Genomic DNA, 12931 nt, shown 5'->3' with positions numbered 1-12931 from the left:
AGCCAACGTCCCTTTGTGCCACTATCCCAGCTAGACTGCCAAGCGTTAATCGCTAAAGTGCGAGGTATTGAAAAATATTCATTGTAAGTTATTATCCTCTCAAAGATTTCACCTTGTAACGCGCCCACCTTAGCCAATGAGTCCGCATTCTCATTGCCTTGAATAAGACAATGAGACGGGATCCAAGCTAAGGTAATCCTGTATGAATTTTCGATCAAAGCGCCCAATATCCCAGAAATTTCCAGCAAAAAATGGGAAGAGCGCTTCATCAGTTTCATCGATCGAATCGCCTCAACGGAGCTGAGGCTATCCGAATAGATGAAATAGTGGTCTATGGGCAGTGTGCGAATGTGTTCCAAGGTACAATAAATTGCGGCTAGTTCGGCAACGTAAACGGAGCATGGCTCTCGAAGCTTGAACGAAGCTTCAAAGCGCTCATTATACACTGCGAAACCAGTCGCGCCGTCGATTCTAGAACCATCAGTAAAGAACATTTTTGTAGGGTCAATTTCACGTACTTTTGATGCAAAGATTGAAGGAATGACGTTGGGTCGGACGTGATCTGGAATTCCACGGATGTCAGCGGTCATGGACAGATCGAATTTTATTAAGGAACTGCTGATCGGGTAAAAGTGACTCGTGTCCGAATTTAACAAAGAAGGGTTTATTTCTAATTGACTAAAAGTTTGATAATTGTTTACATATTTTACTTGCGAATTAATATTCATAAGCCTTTCCAAATTTTCTATCACCAAAGGATTCATAGTAACACTTCGAATTAGGAAACGTAGCGATAAATCGAAGAATCGATTTTTCAACGGCATTATTCCCGCCAGTACTTCGAGACACATCGTATGTGTCGACTGCATAAAACCCATGGCAATACGTAAACAACGATACTGTATTCGTTCTAGTTTAATCAAGTGGGTTTCCGCGGCGGACCCAAAGCAAAAGCTTCCGTATTCTATGACCGACAGTATCGTTGTTTGGTATAACCTGATGAGGTCCTGTGGATGAGCACCCCACCAGGTTCCAGTAATCGTTCGAAGAAAATTGATTCTTTTTTGGCATTTTTGTGTCAAGTACCTAATATGTTTTCCCCAGAGGCATTTAGAGTCGAACCAGACACCCAAATATTTAAAACTAAGAGATTGAGTTAGAGTTCTACCCATCATAAGGAGCTCTATTTGAGGAGGGGAATGCTTCCTTGAAAAAACTACTAACTCGGTTTTACTAGGCGAAAACTCGATGCCTAGGTTCCTGGCCCAATGTGATAAATTATTTAGAGTTTCTTGCAACGGAGGTTTAATTTGAGTGCCTTTTTTACCTGTGATATGAACAACACAGTCATCCGCAAGCTGTCTTAGCATGCAATTTTGTGCCATACAAGCATCGATTTCTCGGACATAAAAGTTGTATAGCAGGGGGCTTAAACATGAGCCTTGGGGTAGACCCATGTAACTAATTCGTTCAACTTTGGTTTCTCCATGACTAAAATGCATGATTTTTTCAGACAACAGGTTATATAGAAAATTATTCAATATTGGTGAAAGTCCGCAAGAGTTAAGATTACTAGAAAGCACTTCTATGGACACCGAATCGAATGCCCCTTTGATGTCCAGAAATACTGCCCCCATCTGCTCTTTTTGGGCAAACGCCAATTGAATGTCTGATGAAAGTAATGCTAGACAGTCGTTCGTACCCTTGCCTCTACGGAATCCAAATTGTGTACTTGATAACAGATTGTTTGATTCAACCCATTTATCCAGCCGAAAGAGAATCATTTTTTCGAGCAATTTCCGGAGACACGAGAGCATTGCAATCGGCCTATACGAGTTGTAATCAGAAACTGGTTTTCCCGGTTTTTGGATGGCGATGACTTTCACTTGTCTCCAGTCATGCGGGACAATGTTCATCTCTAAACATTTATTAAATAAATTCAACAAGCGTTTCTTAGCGGTATCTGGCAGATTCTTCAACAAGTTGAATTTGATTCTGTCCAGTCCGGGAGCAGAATTGTTACAAGACCAGAGCGCAAGTGAAAGTTCGACCATCGAGAATTGATCCTCCGTTTCGGAACTATTCTCTGTGTCCCGAAAGATTTTCTGAACTGGTACTGCGTCCGGACAGACCTTTTTCGCGAACTGTGTCAGCCATCGACTAGAGCTTTCCTCACTTTCGTTCGAAGGTGTGTGATTTCGCATGTTTCGTGCTGTTTTCCAAAGCGTGTGCAGAGACGTTTCTCTAGATAACCCATCCACGAATCGCCGCCAGTACCCACGTTTCTTGCCCCTGATCAAGTTCTTGAACTTGCGTTCCAAGGACAAGTAACGTTGGAACTTCTCTGGCAATCCGGTTCTGCGAAACTCAACAAACGCTTTGCACTTTTCAGCTCGCGCGCGCGTGCAATCTCCATCCCACCACGGAGTGGGAGGCCGTTTCTGTATCGTCGAGTTTTCATTCCGTCTGACCTGTGCCCCGATTGCACAGTCCACAATTGTCCCGGAAATAAAACTGTACTCTGCCTCCGGAGGCAGTTCGTCTGTTGAGTCGATGGCTTCAATGACACCCGATGCATACTTTTTCCAATCTATATTCTTAGTGAGGTCATAAGGAATATTGATCTCTTCGGGTGGACTACGACCACTGGTGATAGAAATATTGATAGGCAGATGATCGCTTCCCTGAGGGTCTTGGATTACCTTCCACGTACAATCCAAACTCAGAGAGGAAGAAGCTAATGAAAGGTCTAAAATACTATGCTGTGATTGGGATCCATTAATTCGAGTCACTTCCCCATTGTTTAAGACAGTCATGTTGAAGTCGTCGCACAGCTCATATATCATGTTAGCACGATCATCATCACGTGAGCTACCCCAGCCCACGCCATGGGAGTTGAAGTCTCCCAGAACTAGTCGGGGTTCTGGAAGAAGTGAAATAATATTCGCCAATTGGTTCCCGCTCACGCTTGAATTTGGCGGAATATATACCGAGGCTAGGCAAAGGTCTTGGCCTTTAATTCTAGCTTGGCAAGAAACGACTTCAATACCCGGTGATGGTTGATGTGAAATACGATAGAAAGAATGGCATTTCTTGATCCCCAAAAGAACGCCGCCCCCTCTTTGACCATCACGATCCAGGCGAATAATGTTGTGGCTGTGGAAGGAGAAATCTACGTTTGGAGAGAGCCAAGTTTCGCATAAGGCGAACACATCACAATTCAAATTGTGTACCAAAGCTTGAAAAGAGTCTAATTTTGGAAGAATACTTCTGCAGTTCCATTGTAATACAGAAACAATTTCTCTTCCCTCATTGAATGAATTAGCCATCAAAAGAAATTGTTTCTGAAATGAGGGTCATGGTGAGAGCTTTCTTTTTTAAAATTTCTCTCAAAAGGGGTACAAACATATTAATCATAGTCCTCCATCCTGCTGGTACACTGAAAAAGTCCAGGATGAACGCAACAATTTCCGAGAATTTCATCTTACCATCAGCCGAAAAACTGGGAAAACTATTCGACGATGGATCAGATGCAGTTTCTCTGGAAATTGTTGCATTCCTGTTAGCTACTGATGGGCCTGAATTCTGAAGGGAAGCCTGGGGTTTTGACTTCCCAGAAAGTGGGGGGAAGTCCTTCGGGGATGGATTAAAACCCGGAGGATTCTGAATAGGAGGGGAAGAATTACTATTTCCACTTTGAGGATTTCTTTTAGTTTTAATTTTGCTGGCAGCTAATAGGGGTTGTGTGTTAGTTGTGCGTTTCCTTTTTGGAGCCTGTGAAACTTTTTTATTGAAGGATGGCCCAGTTGATGTTCCTTCACATGGATCCTCCCCTTCGGACTCATTCTCACTAAGAAGGCCAAACTGGTTTTCTGAGACGATTGGCAAAGACTTTATCAGCATGTCTCTATAGGACTTTTTGACACGAGTTTTTAGAGAAGTCTTGATTTTTTCCCGGCGCGATATGTACTTCGGACACGCCGAGAGAGCATGAGATGCTTCCCCAGTGCAATACAAACACCTGTTTGCTGCTGGTGTTGTACACGAAGCTTCCTCATGCTTCTCCCCGCACTTAGAGCAGCGTGCCTGATTGCAACAGTAGGCGGCCGTATGATCCAACTGCTTGCACTTCTGGCAGAACATGACCGAAGGTACATAAAGTCTCAAAGGTAGACGAACCTTCCCGATCGCAACGTAATCAGGAAGTGCAGTGCCGGAAAAGGTAACCCGAAAAGAGTTCGACAGGGAAAACGTTCGTTTTTCCCCCTCGTCAGATGCTGACTTTAGTTGACGCGCGTCCAACACCTTGATCGTGGGAAGAGCAGGGTCTTTGAATCGGCCAACCCCGGACTCCACCAGATCATCGACGGTCAAACCCTCTTCCGTTACCACTCCGTCGATTTCCACGTCACGAGCGGGAACGTAAACGCGGTACTCGATCGTAAACTTCGGGTCACAAGCAATGGCATTTGCTTCCTTCAAGCTACCAACAACAATGCGCATCTTGTGCGGTCTCATCGGCTGGTAGCTAATTACGGAAGGGTAAGATCGATCAAGGTCTCGGGCAATTGAAATCACATTGAGTGATTTCCCATTCGGTTTGGACCGGATGTAAACCACCCAAGGTCCCGTCGATTCAGGTTGGTAAACCCGACGACGAGGGGTATATTCGGTAACATCTTCAGTAGGGGAGTTAGCTTGGTTCGGTGTTAGGGATGTAGCTCCAATTATTGGAGAGGAGCGAGAAGTACCGAATTTAAAGAGTGCTGAGCTTACTGGTTGCTGAATTGGGTTGGTAGCAGGGAGAGGAGAATCTTCCGTATCAGAAATGTACATTGGTTGGAGAGGGGTATTGGGGAAATTGTCCTCGGAATTCTCCTTGGAAAGTGGAGAATTCTCATCATCCTCGCCGTCGTCATCCGATAGTCGGTTGCTTTCCGACATACCGGGCACGAGTGGAGAGCAAAACCTTCAAGGTAATTATTACCTAATTATGAAACACAAATCACTATCAACCGAAATAGAAACAAAATAAAATAATAATAATAATAATGTATATCCGTAAGCAAAATGATAAAAAGAAATAGAAAACACACACACAAAAGGAAAAGGAAAAGAAAAAAAAATCAATCGATACTTATTCTACTGGTAACCCTATACCAGACTGCAATCGATCCAAAAGTGTGGTCTTTTGTTTCCACACAACTGAAACGCCGGCTGCTGGCAGCCAGCCGTGGCTTGCTGTGGCGAAACAATGGGCGCCACGATTTCACTCAGCCGGGGAAAGGAAAAAAAAAACCCCAAACTTCACTTTGGGGAAAATAAACTGCCGAACTCCGTTGTCTTTATTACCGGTAGCGGCACGTAAGTCCGAATATGGTAGGTAACAGCTGAAACTACTAACTCGCTAACGGAGAACCTTTTCCACACACTATCACTGCGAAAAATAAAACGCGACCTTCTTCACCGAGTGATGCGAAACGAGTGCAAGAAAAATTTACAAAAATTACATAAATGCCAAAAATAAAATAACAAAAACAAAAATTTACAAAAATGAAAAAATGACAAAAATAAAATAACAAAAACATCAAAAATTTACAAAAAGGACAAAAATGACAAAAATGACAAATTTAACAAAATTGACAAAATTGACAAAAATGACAAAAATGACAAAAATGACAAAAATGACAAAAATGACAAAAATGACAAAAATGACAAAAATGACAAAAATGACAAAAATGACAAAAATGACAAAAATGACAAAAATGACAAAAATGACAAAAATGACAAAAATGACAAAAATGACAAAAATGAAAAATTTGACAAAAAAGACAAAAATGAAAAATTTTACAAAAGAGACAAAAATGACAAAATGACAAAAATGTCAAAAATTACAAAAATGACAAAAATGGCAAAAATGACAAAAATGGCAAAAATGACAAAAATGTCAAAAATGACAAAAATGACAAAAATGACAAAAATGACAAAAATGACAAAAATGACAAAAATGACAAAAATGACAAAAATGACAAAAATGACAAAAATGACAAAAATGACAAAAATGACAAAAATGACAAAAATGACAAAAATGACAAAAATGACAAAAATGACAAAAATGACAAAAATGACAAAAATGACAAAAATGACAAAAATGACAAAAATGACAAAAATGACAAAAATGACAAAAATGACAAAAATGACAAAAATGACAAAAATGACAAAAATGACAAAAATGACAAAAATGACAAAAATGACAAAAATGACAAAAATGACAAAAATGACAAAAATGACAAAAATGACAAAAATGACAAAAATGACAAAAATGACAAAAATGACAAAAATGACAAAAATGACAAAAATGACAAAAATGACAAAAATGACAAAAATGACAAAAATGACAAAAATGACAAAAATGACAAAAATGACAAAAATGACAAAAATGACAAAAATGACAAAAATGACAAAAATGACAAAAATGACAAAAATGACAAAAATGACAAAAATGACAAAAATGACAAAAATGACAAAAATGACAAAAATGACAAAAATGACAAAAATGACAAAAATGACAAAAATGACAAAAATGACAAAAATGACAAAAATGACAAAAACGACAAAAATGACAAAAATGACAAAAATGACAAAAATGACAAAAATGACAAAAATGACAAAAATGACAAAAATGACAAAAATGACAAAAATGACAAAAATGACAAAAATGACAAAAATGACAAAAATGACAAAAATGACAAAAATGACAAAAATGACAAAAATGACAAAAATGACAAAAATGACAAAAATGACAAAAATGACAAAAATGACAAAAATGACAAAAATGACAAAAATGACAAAAATGACAAAAATGACAAAAATGACAAAAATGACAAAAATGACAAAAATGACAAAAATGACAAAAATGACAAAAATGACAAAAATGACAAAAATGACAAAAATGACAAAAATGACAAAAATGACAAAAATGACAAAAATGACAAAAATGACAAAAATGACAAAAATGACAAAAATGACAAAAATGACAAAAATGACAAAAATGACAAAAATGACAAAAATGACAAAAATGACAAAAATGACAAAAATGACAAAAATGACAAAAATGACAAAAATGACAAAAATGACAAAAATGACAAAAATGACAAAAATGACAAAAATGACAAAAATGACAAAAATGACAAAAATGACAAAAATGACAAAAATGACAAAAATGACAAAAATGACAAAAATGACAAAAATGACAAAAATGACAAAAATGACAAAAATGACAAAAATGACAAAAATGACAAAAATGACAAAAATGACAAAAATGACAAAAATGACAAAAATGACAAAAATGACAAAAATGACAAAAATGACAAAAATGACAAAAATGACAAAAATGACAAAAATGACAAAAATGACAAAAATGACAAAAATGACAAAAATGACAAAAATGACAAAAATGACAAAAATGACAAAAATGACAAAAAAGACAAAAATGACAAAATGACAATATGACAAAAATGACAAAAATGACAAAAATGACAAAAATGACAAAAATGACAAAAATGACAAAAATGACAAAAATGACAAAAATGACAAAAATGACAAAAATGACAAAAATGACAAAAATGACAAAAATGACAAAAATGACAAAAATGACAAAATGACAAAAATGTCAAAAATGACAAAAATGACAAAAAATGACAAAAATGACAAAAATGACAAAAATGACAAAAATGACAAAAATGACAAAAATGACAAAAATGACAAAAATGACAAAAATGACAAAAATGACAAAAATGACAAAAATTGACAAAATGACAAAAATGACAAAAATGACAAAAATGACAAAAATGACAAAAATGACAAAAATGACAAAAATGACAAAATGACAAAAATGACAAAAATGACAAAAATGACAAAAATGACAAAAATGACAAAAATGACAAAAATGACAAAAATGACAAAAATGACAAAAATGACAAAAATGACAAAAATGACAAAAATGACAAAAATGACAAAAATGACAAAAATGACAAAAATGACAAAAATGAAAAATTTGACAAAAAAGACAAAAATGAAAAATTTTACAAAAGAGACAAAAATGACAAAATGACAAAAATGTCAAAAATTACAAAAATGACAAAAATGGCAAAAATGACAAAAATGTCAAAAATGACAAAAATGACAAAAATGACAAAAATGACAAAAATGACAAAAATGACAAAAATGACAAAAATGACAAAAATGACAAAAATGACAAAAATGACAAAAAATGACAAAAATGACAAAATGACAAAAATGACAAAAATGACAAAATGACAAAAATGACAAAAGTGACAAAAATGACAAAAATGACAAAAATGACAAAAATGACAAAAATGACAAAAATGGACAAAAATGACAAAAATGACAAAAATGACAAAAATGACAAAAATGACAAAAATGACAAAAATGACAAAAATGACAAAAATGACAAAAATGACAAAAATGACAAAAATGACAAAAATGACAAAAATGACAAAATGACAAAAATGACAAAAATGACAAAAATGACAAAAATGACAAAATGACAAAAATGACAAAAATGACAAAAATGACAAAATGACAAAAATGACAAAAATGACAAAAATGACAAAAATGACAAAAATGACAAAATGACAAAAATGACAAAAATGACAAAAATGACAAAAATGACAAAAATGACAAAATGACAAAAATGACAAAAATGACAAAAATGACAAAAATGACAAAAATGACAAAAATGACAAAAATGACAAAAATGACAAAAATGACAAAAATGACAAAAATGACAAAAATGACAAAAATGACAAAAATGACAAAAATGACAAAATGACAATGACAAAAATGACAAAAATGACAAAAATGACAAAAATGACAAAAATGACAAAAATGACAAAAATGACAAAAATGACAAAAATGACAAAAATGACAAAAATGACAAAAATGACAAAAATGACAAAAATGACAAAAATGACAAAAATGACAAAAATGACAAAAATGACAAAAATGACAAAAATGACAGAAATGACAAAAATGACAAAAATGACAAAAATAACAAAAATGACAAAAATGACAAAAATAACAAAAATGACAAAACTTAGAGAATTGACATAAATTTAAAACTTCTAAAATTTTGAAAATTGCAGAAGCCACAATAGTTACAAAAAATACGAACATTAAAAAAAAAGAATAATGACAAACTTGACAAGAACAACAACAGTTATAAAAATATACAAAAGTTTTTAATATTACAAAAATGTTAGACAATAATTTTAAAAATGTCAAAAATATCAAGAATTACAAAATTAAAAAATTCTCAAGAATTAGAAAATTTATATAAATTAATAATATTCCAATAAACACAAAAAAATAACAAAAGTACAAAATTTGCAAAAACATACAAACGCTTCAAGAATTACAAAAATGATAAAAATCACAAAAATGTTTAAATTTAAAAAAAAAAGATACAAATGTTGATAAATATTGTAATAAATACAAATTTTTATAAAATAATTTTAAAAAAATAACAAAATATCAAATAACGACTTAATATTTCCATAGAGAAATATTTCTGTTTTTAATTTTAATTTATTCATATAATAAACTTTTCATATTCAATTAATTAACATGAAAAAAAAGTTTCAAAAGTACCAAGAATTAAAAAAATCAAAATGTCAGTCATGATGTTACTAACGATTGTTACAAAAATAATAAAAGTTCAAGAAAAATTTAATACTTTTGGTGATTTTAAGGGTTTAAACAATCTGAGAGCGAGTTGAGGCACCATATCGAAATTAAAATTAGCGCAGATAAATTTTTTTTAATTATTTTTATCTTCTTTGAAAAATATGCAAAATTTTCGTGGCCGCGGTTTACGCAATTGAATGAAGAATTATTACTATTATTTTTTATCTAACCGTACATTTCAATTACGTATAAAAGTATATTACATAATATATACTTTGATTAGAATAGTTTTAGCATGTTCATTTCAGGGGTGCTGGAATATTCAAACAACATTCAACGCAGCCCTGTTCGCCACAGCCATTTTTGTTTTCGTTCTCTTCGCCCAGAAATACTCTCTCTGTTTGGCACCGAGTTTCTCGAAGAGCACAAATTCGCCCGTTAATTTGTTTTCATTCATTATTCCTCTCCGAACCTTCGCTCAACCGGTACGCTGAGCGAGCCAGTTAGTTCGAGACTGGATACCGTTGCGTCAAGTTGTGTTATAACGTTTCTCGGCGTGCTACGACGTTGTTATTGAAACCGTGTTTTACTGGGCCTTATTCTGCGAGGCGAATGAAGTGACTCGGAGTCACATAAGTCGTAGTCACGTGACTCTAGTCGGGGTATTCCGAGAGGCGACTCACTCACGGTGACTAGTTCATTGCTTCGGAGGCAAATAGTTCATTTTGAAGTTTCTGTGGAAATGAACTGGTTTCAGCTGGTTCACCATGCGAACTGTCAAACATTTAAAGAAGGTGGTGTGATATTCAATTTCTTGGATGACGTCACATTCACATTTTTTTTTCAACTAAACCTAAATGGAATTCCAATTATCTTTACCATTTGCATTTATTAACTTGTTCAATTTCAGATTTAGATTCAAAATTCATAATACGTAAAATAACTAAATAATTTCAAAAATTACAAATTCAAAAATCCAACTCAAAATGAAAACTCAGATCTAAGATTTCATTTTATTAAGAAGGTCAATTGAGAAAATTGTGATTAAAGTTTATGTTAATTGAAAATGAAGGACCTCATATAAAAACCATATTTCATATTGAACGTTAAAATGTCAGATATGCATATAGACTCATAATTCAGATTTACTTATTTCAAATTGCATTAAAAGTACACAAATCCAGAGGAGTATTATAAGTTGTTGTAACTGTTTTTGAAAAAAAATCCGTTTCAAAGTTGTTTTGGTTTTGTTCGTTTTTGTATACTTTTCGGAAAATTGCCTGTCCAATCAAAAAGATATGTAGGTACAAAATATTTGAAATTAACATTAGATCAAGATGGAAATATGCCAGAACCGATTGGCATTATGAATTCAAATTTAATGATTTTTGAACTTATATTTCACATTAGGATTTCAGATCCGTAACAATTTTATTGATAGCTTACTAGTACAAATACAAACAAGCGAACTATTATATTTTAAAAATCAAGTTATCCATAACCCTTGACATTTCTTTGGATCAAAAGCTTGTTGGTATTTGTATTCTTGTATTTGTTTGTTTTTTTTTACATCACATCGTGAAAAGTTCCGTTTGCGGTTTTACAGAGTTTGAAAAATAATTGTTTGTGATAATTCTGTAATAAATGCGACACAAATATACTGCTTGAATAAATTCAGTCTGTTAAGTTATACCTCAAGAACGTAAATAATTTAATTTAAAAAATAGACATATAAATTACTATGCATTGCACATACATAGTAACTATTTAACATATGAAACTCGTTTCAATGAAATTGCAAAGTTTTTAAAATACTAATACATGTATAAAAACATGAATTGCCTACCTCAAAAATCAAGTTAATTTCATTGATTGACAGTTCTTTGAAATTCATCCGGAATGACTATTGCCCAACGTTCGTTCATACTCAGGTGAAGCAAATCAGATCCGTTTCTTGAACAATTTTTCACATCTTTTTTTAAATTTTGAATGTGAGCGCATTTCGATTTGTTTGCCAAGTATTAAACTTTTTTTTTACAATGATCTCAATCACTCTTATCAACAAAAAAGTAACATCTCCGTCTGTTTTGGTTATCATTAATTTTAAAAATAAATATTTGCATCACCTCCTTTTACATTCCATGGGTTTTTGCCACTGAGTTCATTCGCATGAACCCAACGAACTGTCAAAGTACCGAAACCTGACGGTTCCAAAAACAAACGAAAAAAAAAAATTCGTGAAACGGCAAACATCCGGGCCCGGACGGCCTTCAACAATCTACCGTTCGGAGGCAAGGTGACACATCTGCTGGGGCCATCTAGAACTCGCAGATGACCGAGGATGCCAAGGTCATGGCCACGATTCTGTTACGGCGACTGTTCTGGGCCGAGTTTTAGGAGTTCTACAACACTGCCGCCGGAATCGAAGGAACAGCTCGAACAGCAGATTCCGCGAGAGATTGCCAAGAATCTAATCGACGACGATAGCATCAACCAGTGGCCGGAGATTTGCAGTTTCTTGGAAATGTTCCAGCACCATGAACATCCAGCGGGATCCGGAGCTGCGGTTCTAGGCCGTTGGAACCTTAATTTTGATGAACGACAAATAGTACGGTAAAAGAAAATCGAACGCGTAATAAAAAGATAAATTAACGAGAATCATCTGATTTTTTATTTACTGAATGAAAGTATCAACTTAGGAGTGTAAAAGTTACCACAAAGCTTTTGGTTGCGTTAAGCAAACACATCGACCATTTGTCTGTTTCGAGTCGTTGAAAAAAAAACTATCAGCCGGCGGCATACGTCCCCCGCTGTTGCATTCGCTGCTGGAAAAGAACGTAATTTGGAGTTAGGGTTAATGTTACAAGTTTTTATTATAAGCATTGAATGATTTGACAAAATTTCCGTTCCAATTTCTTATGTTTTTTGGCCTTCCACTTTGTTTCCTATCGAGTCACTTGCGAAATAGGTTACGACTCCAAAAGTCACTTGGCATCGACTTGAGTCACGCCATTCGCCTCTGAGAATACGGTGACAGTAAAAAAAGTTCATTCAAGTCACCAAAAGTTCATTCAAGTCACGGCATTCGCCTGCTAGAATACGGTGACTATAAAAAACCAAGTCACTTCACGTCACTCGCCTCGCAGAATAAGCCCCACTGTTTGTCCTTCCCTTTGGAAGAAGACCCATTCCGTTTTTTTCTACTTGCTTCGATCGGGTAACT

The sequence above is a fragment of the Uranotaenia lowii genome, chromosome 3 (genome assembly GCF_029784155.1).
Source record: "Uranotaenia lowii strain MFRU-FL chromosome 3, ASM2978415v1, whole genome shotgun sequence".
In the NCBI taxonomy this organism is placed as follows: domain Eukaryota; kingdom Metazoa; phylum Arthropoda; class Insecta; order Diptera; family Culicidae; genus Uranotaenia; species Uranotaenia lowii.
The sequence above is the reverse complement of the archived record's forward strand: the minus strand, read 5'-3'. Positions refer to the sequence as shown.